Consider the following 11,182-nt stretch of genomic DNA (forward strand, 5'->3'; position numbering starts at 1 on the left):
GCGCAACAAGACAGATCTTAAGTGTCTGGAAAACGCACTGTTTCAACAGAACAGCCATGGTAACCCTCAGCTTAAATAGCCCAGTTTCAAGAGAGTCCATCTAGAGTTCCTAGGATTCTAGTTTTGGAGGTGAAGTGTATATGAAGACATATACTCAATCTTTTGCAGCTGCCATCAAATTTCAGTTACTCATTCTAACCTCTGAAGGTCAGATCAACCTCAACAAGCCCCTTTGTTCTTGTGTTGCTCTTTTTGTTGTACCATTCCCCCTCTCCAGCTTCCTTCCAACAATGCCACCTTGAGTGGCACGTTCCCTGCTCCTGCCTTTCTCCCTAGTACTGGGATCTCTCCCTAGGCCCCACACGTGTTTTAGCTTACACACAACACACATAATACGAGGGAATCATAAAATAAGGGCATAGCTTGGTCCCAAGTTACTACTTATTGACTATATGAAAACATTAAAGCCTGACATACATATGTTGCTGCTAATGAACTCTGCTGTTCTAAAAGTATAATGCAAGGAATGCCTCTGGAGTCTGAATTATTTGGAAATTAATACACCCCATTCCTATACATGACAAAGAATTGAAGGAAATAAACCAGCAGAAATCTCTTTTATATTTCCCCGTTTCTTACCCTGTGTGGGCTAGAGAAAAGATTTCTTTGGGACCACCTTTATCTTTAGTGTGTTTTTTAACAAAATCACTGTTAGCTTTTTTTTTTTTTTTTTAAGAGTAGGATTTCTTGTACTGTAACACTGACTCAAAGAATAGACTTTTTTTTTTTTTTTTAAAGGAAGACTTATCAGGTTGTCTAATCTATTTGCCTGCCAAAGCAAGACTATTCCTGACAATATTAGCACATTGCCTATTCTTGTTTTAACTCTGCTAGGGCACAGAGCCTCAGATATACACCCCCTCTGCACATCTACAACACTGTTAATAGCTCTAGTAGGGAGTATGCCAAGAACCACACCAAGAGCAAACCACTCAGCACCATTCCTGATGGACAAACTCTGTTCAGTTCTCCAAAGCACCCTGGACTTGTAAACAGAACTGATGAATTACTTCTACAGCTTTTTAAAAAAATCCTTTTAAAAAAAGCATAATTATCTAAGAAATCTTTCCAATGTCATGCCTCCACTTGCACTACAGTGACTGAAAATGAACTGTGGCTGTGGTACCTGGCTACACCGAGAGCAACATCCCTGCTTCCAATCTTCTCATTTGAAGTCTCAGCATTTCTGAATGCAACTCTTGCTCCTTGTTTTTAAGGCATTTCACTCTGCCATTGTTAGCGTGGAGCGCAAATTATGGCACAACTCCATCCAGGCCTGTCTGCTCATACAATTCCAGCATTTGACACCAGTCACTTTCAGTCATGAACATATTTACCTTAATGACAACTCTTTGAGGTATAACATTGTTGCTATTCACATTTAAAGACTGAGAAATGACATCAGGAGAGGCTAAAATACAGACCTGCAGAGGCATCAACTCATGGGAATTTAACACTTTAGTACGTCTCTGAATATGATCTCAACTGATCTACCTAAGATCCCATAGGAAGTTCCTGGGGGGGGCAGGCGGGGGGGTGTCAAAAAGAAAATCAAGACTGTTTCTATTAACCAACTGATTTATAAAACCACGAGTATGGTAAGTGAGCCAGAGCACATTCCGTATTGCAAAATATAGAAACATGCAGCCAGTCTGCAGTTAAGGACACAAAATAGAAGTGTAAATTTTTTTCTAACAGATTAGGATGACTAGAGGAATGTCTCATACTGCTTTAGTTAAAAAATAATTTAAAAAACCAAAAAACCAAAAAACCAAAAAAAACCAATCATCAAATTACTAGTTCTCATTATTAAAAACCTACTTGTACCATGGAAAATATTTTGGAAATACAACGCATTTATGCTTTTATGCACCTGTAGGTTAGCATTTATATGTTGATATAGACTGTGTTATCAAAAACTCCAATATAAAAGTCAGCTTTGAGATTGCAGGGCACGTGCCCCACATATACAGCTATGTAATAGTTCACTGCAATAATTATGCCAGTTATTATATTTATAACTACATTTCCCTGGGAGACTGGAAATGCAACATTCCAACTAAAGGCTAAACAAATAATTAATTTTTTGGGGATGGACAAAACAAAGCCAGCACATTGTGGATTAAGATGACTGAGGGCACACACCAGCAGGGCACTAACCCAAAACCCATCTTCTTACATAAAAGCAAGTTCAAGATGGATTCTAACATCGCAAACCCAGTGCTCTAGCAATAAAATGTAAGAAAAACTGGCAGAAATTTTGCTAAACTTTTTGAAGAAAGTTTTTACTTAGTTAAGAATTTTTGTGTTTCACAGAATGGCTTTTTTTTTTTTTCATTCTAGAGACAGAAGTACAGTGTGAAAGTGTTCTGTAACAAGGTTTTTTTGCCAAATTTCATCGCTACTTTGGATGAGGATTTCACGTATGTGAAATGGGACAGGCTTTATATGAAATCCACTACTGTCCTGACTGAACACTTCCAATGTGCTGCTGCAGTGTTTCACAACCATGAGTAAACTGTCCTTAGTTTACAGTAGTGGCACAGAAAATAGTGTTGAAATATCAGAGGATTTTTATAAGCAATATTTAAAGTAGGTCAACTTTTACAAAAACCACAATAACAAACCCAAGAATAGTTTCAAGTGGTTATACAATGTCCTATTATCTTTCTTTATTATTTTCTGATATTGCTGAAGATCAGGCCACTGAATGTAAAAGTAGGAGGTTAAAGCTTCTGTAAGTGGTAAATTTATACTGTTAAATAAGAAGCACCCCTTTCACTAATTAACCTTGCCTTCAAGCCAAAGGGTTTCTAATAAGCCACCTCCAAGAGTAACTGCTCAGCACTTATATGAACACTTCTAAATCAAAACTCTAAATCAAAGATGCTTTGCTGCACTCAATATAAAGGAAGATTGACAATTTTAAAAGTTTTCATTGCCCCCATCATTTATGCCCATGCTTTAACCATAAATTTGAAATTAAGTTATATTCTAATTCCCTGGTGTTTCTGTGCTCATTGGACAATTTTGTATTTAATCTGCTTGAACTTCTGAGCAAGTATCTGTTTTTTCAACCAGAAAACCAATTGTATTTTCATTAATTGTAATCAGAATCATTATCCTGTTAGACTAGAAAAGACTTATTATTGCAGGAAACCCTATTCTGAGAGATGTGCTAAAAGGCTTGGTTGACTAGAGCCTGACTATGCCAAGGAGTTGTCTCCTGAGCAACTTTTGCAATATTAGCTCTCCAGCACAGTACACGGATTTCCATTTTTAACATAATGCACTTCAAGATAGATACTTTTTTAAAAAAAAAAACTGGTTTGTTAATATATTTGAAAGTTCAACATAAGAGAAGATCTCTTAGCTTTGTATTACTTATTTTAAAAATCTTACTAGCAATCAACAGCTTAAATTGCAAACATACACCTAATTTTAGGAGGAAGAAAAGCTAACATGAAAAATGAAGAAGTTAGCACTTATAATTCATTTCTCTCGCTACCATATGCTCTTAACATTTGCTTCTCAGTTCAGTTAATGATACCACAGAACAGTAACTGTATCACCAGGGACCCAGCATGCTAAAGTAGCAGGACTACACAAATGTAATTTCAACAATTAATCCCAATTCTTTCTACAGAGCAGGAGATTCTGGTGTTATTGTTCAATTAATATTATCTGGGTAACAAGAACCAACAAATTTCCTCCCTCCTCCCTTCTTAAAGAATTAAGTAGTGGTGTAAAATGTTTTCCACCCACACTTTTCTTCCAAGGGGATTAAACAGTGAATATTTTAACATACTGCTCTGAAAAATGGATAAATTGAATGCCATCAAATAGAAGTGAAGACAAGTTCTGCAGAAAAAGCTGTTTTATTTATATTTCTTCCTGCTTTCTCACCTTTGCTAGATGCTTCTGCTATATCCACCATCCTTTCTACACCCTGTCTTCCACACAAACGTGCAAGTTGCTTGTTTTGCGCTCACAAGAATTCTTCTGTTGTACCACTCACTTAAATCAATTTGCTGCTTTGCAGAATTTGATCCAAAGACTCCTATGGAAGTTTCACCACTGGCAGCACGCGTGGTGCTGCTTTATTTTTCTTTGTGTGTTCTTTATTTTTTTCTATTGTGTCTAATCATCTCTCTCTAGGAAACTAAATACCCCTACCTCCACCCTCACCTCACCTACATTTTGAATTTGGCAGCTATCTGTAATTCCATCCCCAAAAATCAGTTTGATGTTTGTGGGAGAAGTTTTCTATAGACAAAGAAAGGAGGAATCCAATGCTATAATTTAAGGATAAAGTACCTAATCTGTAATTAATAACCAAAGCTCCTCTTGCAATTAAAGCAAAAAGCCCAAAACCAAAACAAAGAGGGATTAGGAGATTTGATGTTAAGATTTAGGTTCATCTAAATATCTGGTAGCACACTTGCTTTCCAAAGAGTTTAGTTTGCTTTTGAGGACAGGAGGTAAAGATCATGTGTCTATTGGCTATATATGAATACCAGATGCTCTTACCACATCGTTGTCTTTGTGTCTACCTGTAAATTCCTTGTTTATAGAAAGAAAATAGCACCACGGTTTACAGGATCTGAAATAAGTGTGTAATGTGCAGAGGCTTGTCTTGGGTGTAAGCCTTCATAACTAGCCAGCCCTGATAGCTATTACTCTTGTAGTAGCCTGACGAAAGAAAACCTGTACATCATTGTCCATTTGTGATCTGGGTGTTGTATTTGTAATATAGGTCAGAAAAAAGCAGATGATTTCTTATCACAGAATTTCTGAAGCATACAAGGGAAGAAGCAGACTGTGCTTTATATAACTGTATGTTTTTAAAAGTCACTGTTTGAATATCCCTACCAAGGCAGTCATCATCATATATATTTAAAAGTAATGTGAGAAGGGGGGTGGGGGGGAAGAGAGAGAGACTGTTGCTTTTGGTAGACATATGGTATTTCTATAGCTCTAAACCTTGCTTGTCTTGTGAGAAAGTCCTACAAAGCTTTAATCTCTATCACACTCTATCAAGTGTTACTTTAAAATGAAACAAAATTAAGCATGAAATAATTTGTTTTCTAGCTTAGTTTAAAAACAAAACAAAACAAAAAACCAACAAAGAAACAAACAACACTTTTGCAAATATTGTTTTCTACATAGCTTTACCATAAGCGATCCAGCAGCATGAAAGCAGCGTTTTGCACCTGGTGATGAAATATTTCCTATCAACAGACAGATAGTTACAGTTGCTAACATCAGAAGTATCAGATTAGGGTTTTACTACAGGATAAAGTAGCACAGAACTTTTCATTACCCACACCAAGTCAAATTCCAGTCTTGGTTACAGTAGCACTATTTTTTTTTTTATGGTGCTCTGTTCTAAGTTAAAGAGTTTGGCACAATCTATGACAGCATCCCTTGATATAAATAGGCACTTGGAATCCAAACTCCGCGAAATAAAACCAATGATCAGTGACAAACATGCAGCATAGCTGAGAGCACTGTTCTAGAGGGACCATCAAATTTCCCCCAGTCCTGTCTGTTTTTTCTCAACGGCTCCAGACTGCCCCAGCCTGTGCTTGATACCGTCACCAACAGCAGGGCATATCACCCCACTCAGTATACAATACCCCAGACTTCCTTTCACGGGGTAAGAAGGCGTTTTATCAAAACCATTGCAAAGTACTTTCTAGCCCAAGCTTGTTCCTACTAACTAAAAAAGCTGAATTAAAAGATAATTAAGTCTGTAATTCCCCTTTACATTCCATTTTACCATCAGATCATGGTAGAGGGGAAAGAAAACAAGTTATCCTCATTTAAACAAAAAAACCAACATCTAATTCCCTAGACCACGTCTTCTCAAGGTGGTGTGCAGCTAAGTTTGAAGTTAGCTTAAACTCCCGCCAGTGCCTGTAGGCAGGCAGAGCTGCTCCTGCTGCTGCAACCAGTAGCTGAAATGCCCTTCACCACAGATGGCAGCTCGTAAGTAAATAAGTACTTCAGTAAAAGTACAAAAAAAAAAAAAAAATCTGGATTAAGAATTACATTCCCCTAGAGATCTACAGAACAGTATTATGGCTCATTTTTAAAAGACTTGAGACACATTCTGCTGCTTAGGACATCTGTACTACTGGTTTATGAGCTTAAGTACAGTTGCACATGTAATTTAAGATGCCTTTTCATCATACAATTTCTCCTGGTGCATCTTGTTGGCTTTAGACTTAAAACAAACAACCCTCACAGCTAGGGGGAAACAAAACTGCAAGAGGAATTTTTTATTGGTTTTGGGTTTTGGTTTTTTTTTAAATCTTATCCTGATTTAAAGCTGTGTCCAAGCTGGTATCAGAAACAGGTCTTTAAGAACCATTGTTATCTTACCTTATTGGGCACATATTTACAGAGTACATAAATTGACAATTATGTTATATTTTCCCTTGTTCTAAAAATAATTTAAAAATAGGTGTGGCTGTCTCACCAGTTAAGAGCTGGAACAACAGACCAAAGTCCTTCCGCTATCCACAAATCAATGCAGCAACCACATTCTTTCTTAGCCACCCGTGAATGACCTTAAGTCATGGTATAAGTAGGAATGGGGAGGCAATCTCCTTTCTCTGTTCAGTTTTCAGCCTCTTGAGATTACTAGTAAAATAGCCAAGTAGCCCCAGGTGTTAACCTCACAGGGAACTTTTTTTTTTATCCCAAGTACAAAAAGACCCAGAAGACCCATTATGTTTATTTTTATGTATCCTACTTGAAATAATCATACGGCAATTTTTGTTCACTACCAATTGAGATCATGTAAAAGAGGATATCCTCAGATCTAAGGTTCCCAGGGCAGGGACTGCTTTATCTTTTTAGTTAGTTCTTTTCTATTTAGAGACCTGCAATAGCGCTTACTAGGTGAGAAGAATTTATCTGTTATTTATTAGTCTAGGAGTGGGAGGTTAATAAATCTGAGAACTTTACAAATAGGGCTGATCAGGATTTACTGGACTTCAAACAACTGCAACACAACTGACGCCACTGGTGAGCCCCTTAAACTCTCAGAGGAGCAGGTCAAGTTTTATCTCAACCCCTTTTTAACTGTCAGAAAATCAGCTTTTAAAGAGAGTCTGCTGCAGCTGTTTACAAAACTTGCATTAGTTAAGGCCCAGGCAGAGAGTAGATGAAGCTAGACAACACTTTTTTTAAAAATACATAATCCGTTCCAGTACTTCCCTTCCAGAATATTCCAAATAAGGAACACTACAGTCTTCAAACAAAATTTGCACAGGGGACTCTCTAAACTCAGAGGACCACTATATATACACAAAACCAGCCTTCACCTGTAAACTTCTGATTGCCTCTCCAAATTCCTCCAGCTTTATTCCATTTCCCTCCTTCCAGCCTCGAGTGCTTTCTCCTGGACCAGCATAGTAATTCCTGCTACTCGTGTTCATCTAAATCCCCTCTAACACTTAAGATAGTTTATGAGATACTGGCTCACGGGCAATTTCTTAGCCAAAGTATCAAAAAAATTGCCAAATATTTTCATATTTTCAAACTCAATTCATGTCAAGAAATTTCTAAGCCAAGAGCAACATTTTATGTGTTATAAATCAGGGAACATAAACTGATGAAGGACTGTCAAATACGATTCCTAACAACTGTCTGAACAGCACCACTAAAGTAAGCTGAGAAGGAAAAGCCAAACAAGAGGGTTTTGTATTAAACCAGCAAAACATACTCAGGCCTGTGAGTAAGACAACAGCTGCAACTACTCTGGCAAGATACACACAATCAGAATGAAATGATGCAGCTTAATTTTCAAATTGAAATCAATATAGCAGTTGCAGCAGGATTTTTTTTTTTTAATGCAGAAAACAAGAAATATATGGCAATGCACAAGGAAGAGTAACCAAATACACCAGGGGGTGCTTTGTGAACTACAGATATTTTATTCTGCAGTTATATTCTTTTAAGTTTATTCTTATTATACTATTAAGTCTAAGACTCTACAATCTCATAAGCATGTGTAAATTTATCTATTAACCATACTTAAGGAAGTACAGCACTACCATGGTTTACAAAACCATTAATTACAATTTCTAACTGAAGTTACTGGAATTGCCATTCAGGTAGCACTTATGTTATCCAGAATAATCCTCAACCTGTTTCATCAGGTATCTTTGAACCTCATGGGGTTTTTTTCAAGGTCATTTAGCTGCCAGGTCCCTTCTGGAGCTGTTTCTTCCACCTTTTACAGCTCTTATTCCCCAGGCCATATGGTTGAGTCTGTTTCTTAACTCTTGCTCACTTTCCTCACTATTCATTTGGTTAGAAACTTTACAAGAAACTTGTCTTTCAACAGATGAGGTTCCTTTTTGCTGCACACCACAGGTCCTTCTCTCCATTTCATTTCATTGGAGTTTTATGCTAGTACATCCCCGTTATTTAAATGACTTACATATGCATCAAGCTTGCATACATAGAGCAGACACATAAATAAGGTGAATGAAGGTGTGGATTTACAGCACAGCTGAGTTTTCTAACAGCTAGCAAACCCCATGAAAGTTTGGCCTCCTGTTTATCATTTCTCTGCTGCATCCTCTGCCATATGACTCCTTTGTTTTTCCCTGCACAAGCACTGGTGCTGTTCTGACTTCATGAGCTGCTTCAGGAGCAAATCCCTTTGGGGGAAGGCATAATTATTACCACTGCCTTAGCCTCTTTCAGCAGCAGACACACTACATCTGCTTAGGTACATTGTAAAAGAAGAGTTTGTGTGTAACTTAAGAGAAAGAAGTTTTGTTTTGAAGGAGCCATGTGTGCAATCTGCTTTCTCTTTGCTGGAGAACTGCCAAAAGAGCTCTGGCCTTTAAGCATCAAGGACAAACATCAGCGCTGTCCCTCAAAGGCACAGCACACAACCGGCGTTGCTGCAGGAGGATAACTACAGTTCTTTATACTACACCACGCCACCCAAACCTTGGGCTGCTCTGGAGTCCTCAGAGGCTAAAGGATTAGACTGGACAACTCTGGGGCAGTGTGACAGGGACAGAAACTTCCCTGGGCTGCCTATTATCTCCATAGGCTTGTATGCTCTGACCCTGCCCCGACATACCCTTTGCACAGCAGAGACCTCCCCTAACACTTACTATCTGCACTTGAGCTGGAACAGTGTTTCCTGTGGAGCCTTTATACAGTTCTGGTCCTTTCACCTTGGCTAAAAAACTGGAGCAGAAGGTGAAAATATGACCCTTTTTGGTTTGGTAAGCAACAGGGAAATACTCATTTTGCATTCCTTACTTTACCAAGGTAAAATAGGACCAAAAAAATCGCTCAAGGGATTGAAAGTGCCGTTTCAAGCATGGCTTATAGCAAACTAAGCCTGCACTGCCACCGAAAGGGGCAGTCCCGTTCTCCTTGCCACCTCCTGTGCTGGCATCAGCTGGCTGCTGCCTGCTCTGTTCGTCTTCCATCAGATAACGAGGCTAATGTCAAAAGCAGAGGGACGTGAAGCGCACACAACCAAGCAGCGAAGCAGAGTGGGATCATCCCTTTAGCAGCACACAGCCTCACGCCACTTTAAACCCCTCGTGAAAACATCTAAATGAAATAAAAAGCATTCCAGTTATACAGTATCCCTTAAACGTTTCTTTCCAAGCCTTTTACAAACCTCTCCAGAGCGTTACCTCATATTTAACATCACCTGTATTTCTTACCTTTAAGGCATTTCCAAAACGTCCACATCGTCACATTGCTCTCCTTTGCCTGTTATCTCAGCTTCTGTTTAAAGGCTTTTTCTGCATTAATTACCAGCACAGCACCTGAAACTTGCCAACTTAGTACCTCTCCATCTCCCGGCAAAGAAATTTTGCCCTACAGCCTCCCTCCGACCCACGCAAGCGGCCAAAACCGCCGAGTTTGTGGTGTCCTGCAGAGGCCCGAGTGCTGCCGGTCTGCAAGACCGACCTTTGAAGAGCGAAACCCTTGGGGCAGGCAGTCAGCCTCCACCTGCGCTGCCCAGCCCTAGCCGTCCTCACCGCCCCGTGTAACGATGCAAGATCTCCATTTGCTCTCCCGCCTCGCTCGGTCACGGCTGAGGAACCCTCGGCTGAGAGAACTGGACGCCGAGGGCAGGAGCTGCCGCCCTCAGCCGCTTCCACAGCCGATCCGCGACCCCCCGCGGCCTCCCGCCCCTCAGCCCGGCGGCGGACGCCTCAGCCGCGGCGGGAACCCCGCGGCGGGAACCCCGCGCCCCTCACACACCGACCCCCCCCCCCCCCCATCCGCAGCTCACCTGTAAGGCGCCGGGGGCGGGAAGGGGGTTCGCTCGCCCCCGAGAAGGGGAGGGAGGAGGCGAGGGAAGCCCAGCGCCAACTCGGCTCTGCGACGGCGGCGAGCGCGGCTCGGCTCCACCAAGTTTCCGGGCGGGGAAGAAAAGTCGAAACCTACGTGAGAGGAGGAGGCAGCGCAGCCGCCCAGGTGTCGCCCGCCCGGCACGGCTCAGCCCTGCCCTCCCCTCAACCACCTCCGCGTTCCCCTCCTCCTCCTCCTCCTCCTCGGGCCGGCCCGGGCCGCCCACACCCCCGGCAGCCCTTGCTCCCGCCCTGCCGGAGGGTGCCGCGGCGGCGCGGGGCACGTTCTTCTCCTCGGCCGCCCGCGCCGGCGTCTCCCGCTCCCCTCAGGGTCTGTCGGCCCCCGAGGCCGGCGGAGCCCTCGCGGGGTCGCCTCAGCCAGCGGCGGGCGTCTGGGGCGGCTCTCCCCCGCTCTCTGGGTCGCGGTGCGGAGGTGAAGCAGCCGCGGAGGACAGGTGCTGGGGGGTCAGCTCGGGGAAGGACCCCGGCCGATCGTCCCGGGTACCTCGGCCCTGTGGGGAAAGGCCTCGCCTCTCCTTGAGGGAGATCTCCGCTTGCTTTCTGAGGTGATTCTGCTCGCCCCCGGGGACGTTTCCTCTCCTACCAGTGCGCTTAGGCCTCTGCCTTACCAAAAACCCCCGTGAAATAGAATGAAGAGCAAAACCTGATGCTCTTCTGAGGGCAAGGAGCAAGCTGTAGTTCAGCCGGCTGAAAAAAACCCACAGAATTTGAGGGGAAATTATTTTTTGCATTTACATTCTGCCTTCTCTTCT

At 41.8% G+C, this 11,182-nt stretch overlaps 1 protein-coding gene across 1 annotated transcript in view; it reads right to left on the minus strand.

Moving 5' to 3' along the window:
- Positions 1-10,533, minus strand: part of LOC128154005 (ligand of Numb protein X 2-like) — a 32,061-nt gene extending 21,528 nt beyond the window's left edge. Inside the window, exon 1 of the mRNA XM_052814018.1 lies at positions 10,352-10,533. The gene's annotated coding sequence lies outside the window, so the exon portion shown is untranslated. The remainder of the gene's footprint in view (positions 1-10,351) is intronic.
- Between the last annotated feature and the right edge of the window lie 649 nt (positions 10,534-11,182).

Source organism: Harpia harpyja, chromosome 18 (genome assembly GCF_026419915.1).
Source record: "Harpia harpyja isolate bHarHar1 chromosome 18, bHarHar1 primary haplotype, whole genome shotgun sequence".
Classification (NCBI taxonomy): Eukaryota; Metazoa; Chordata; class Aves; order Accipitriformes; family Accipitridae; genus Harpia; species Harpia harpyja.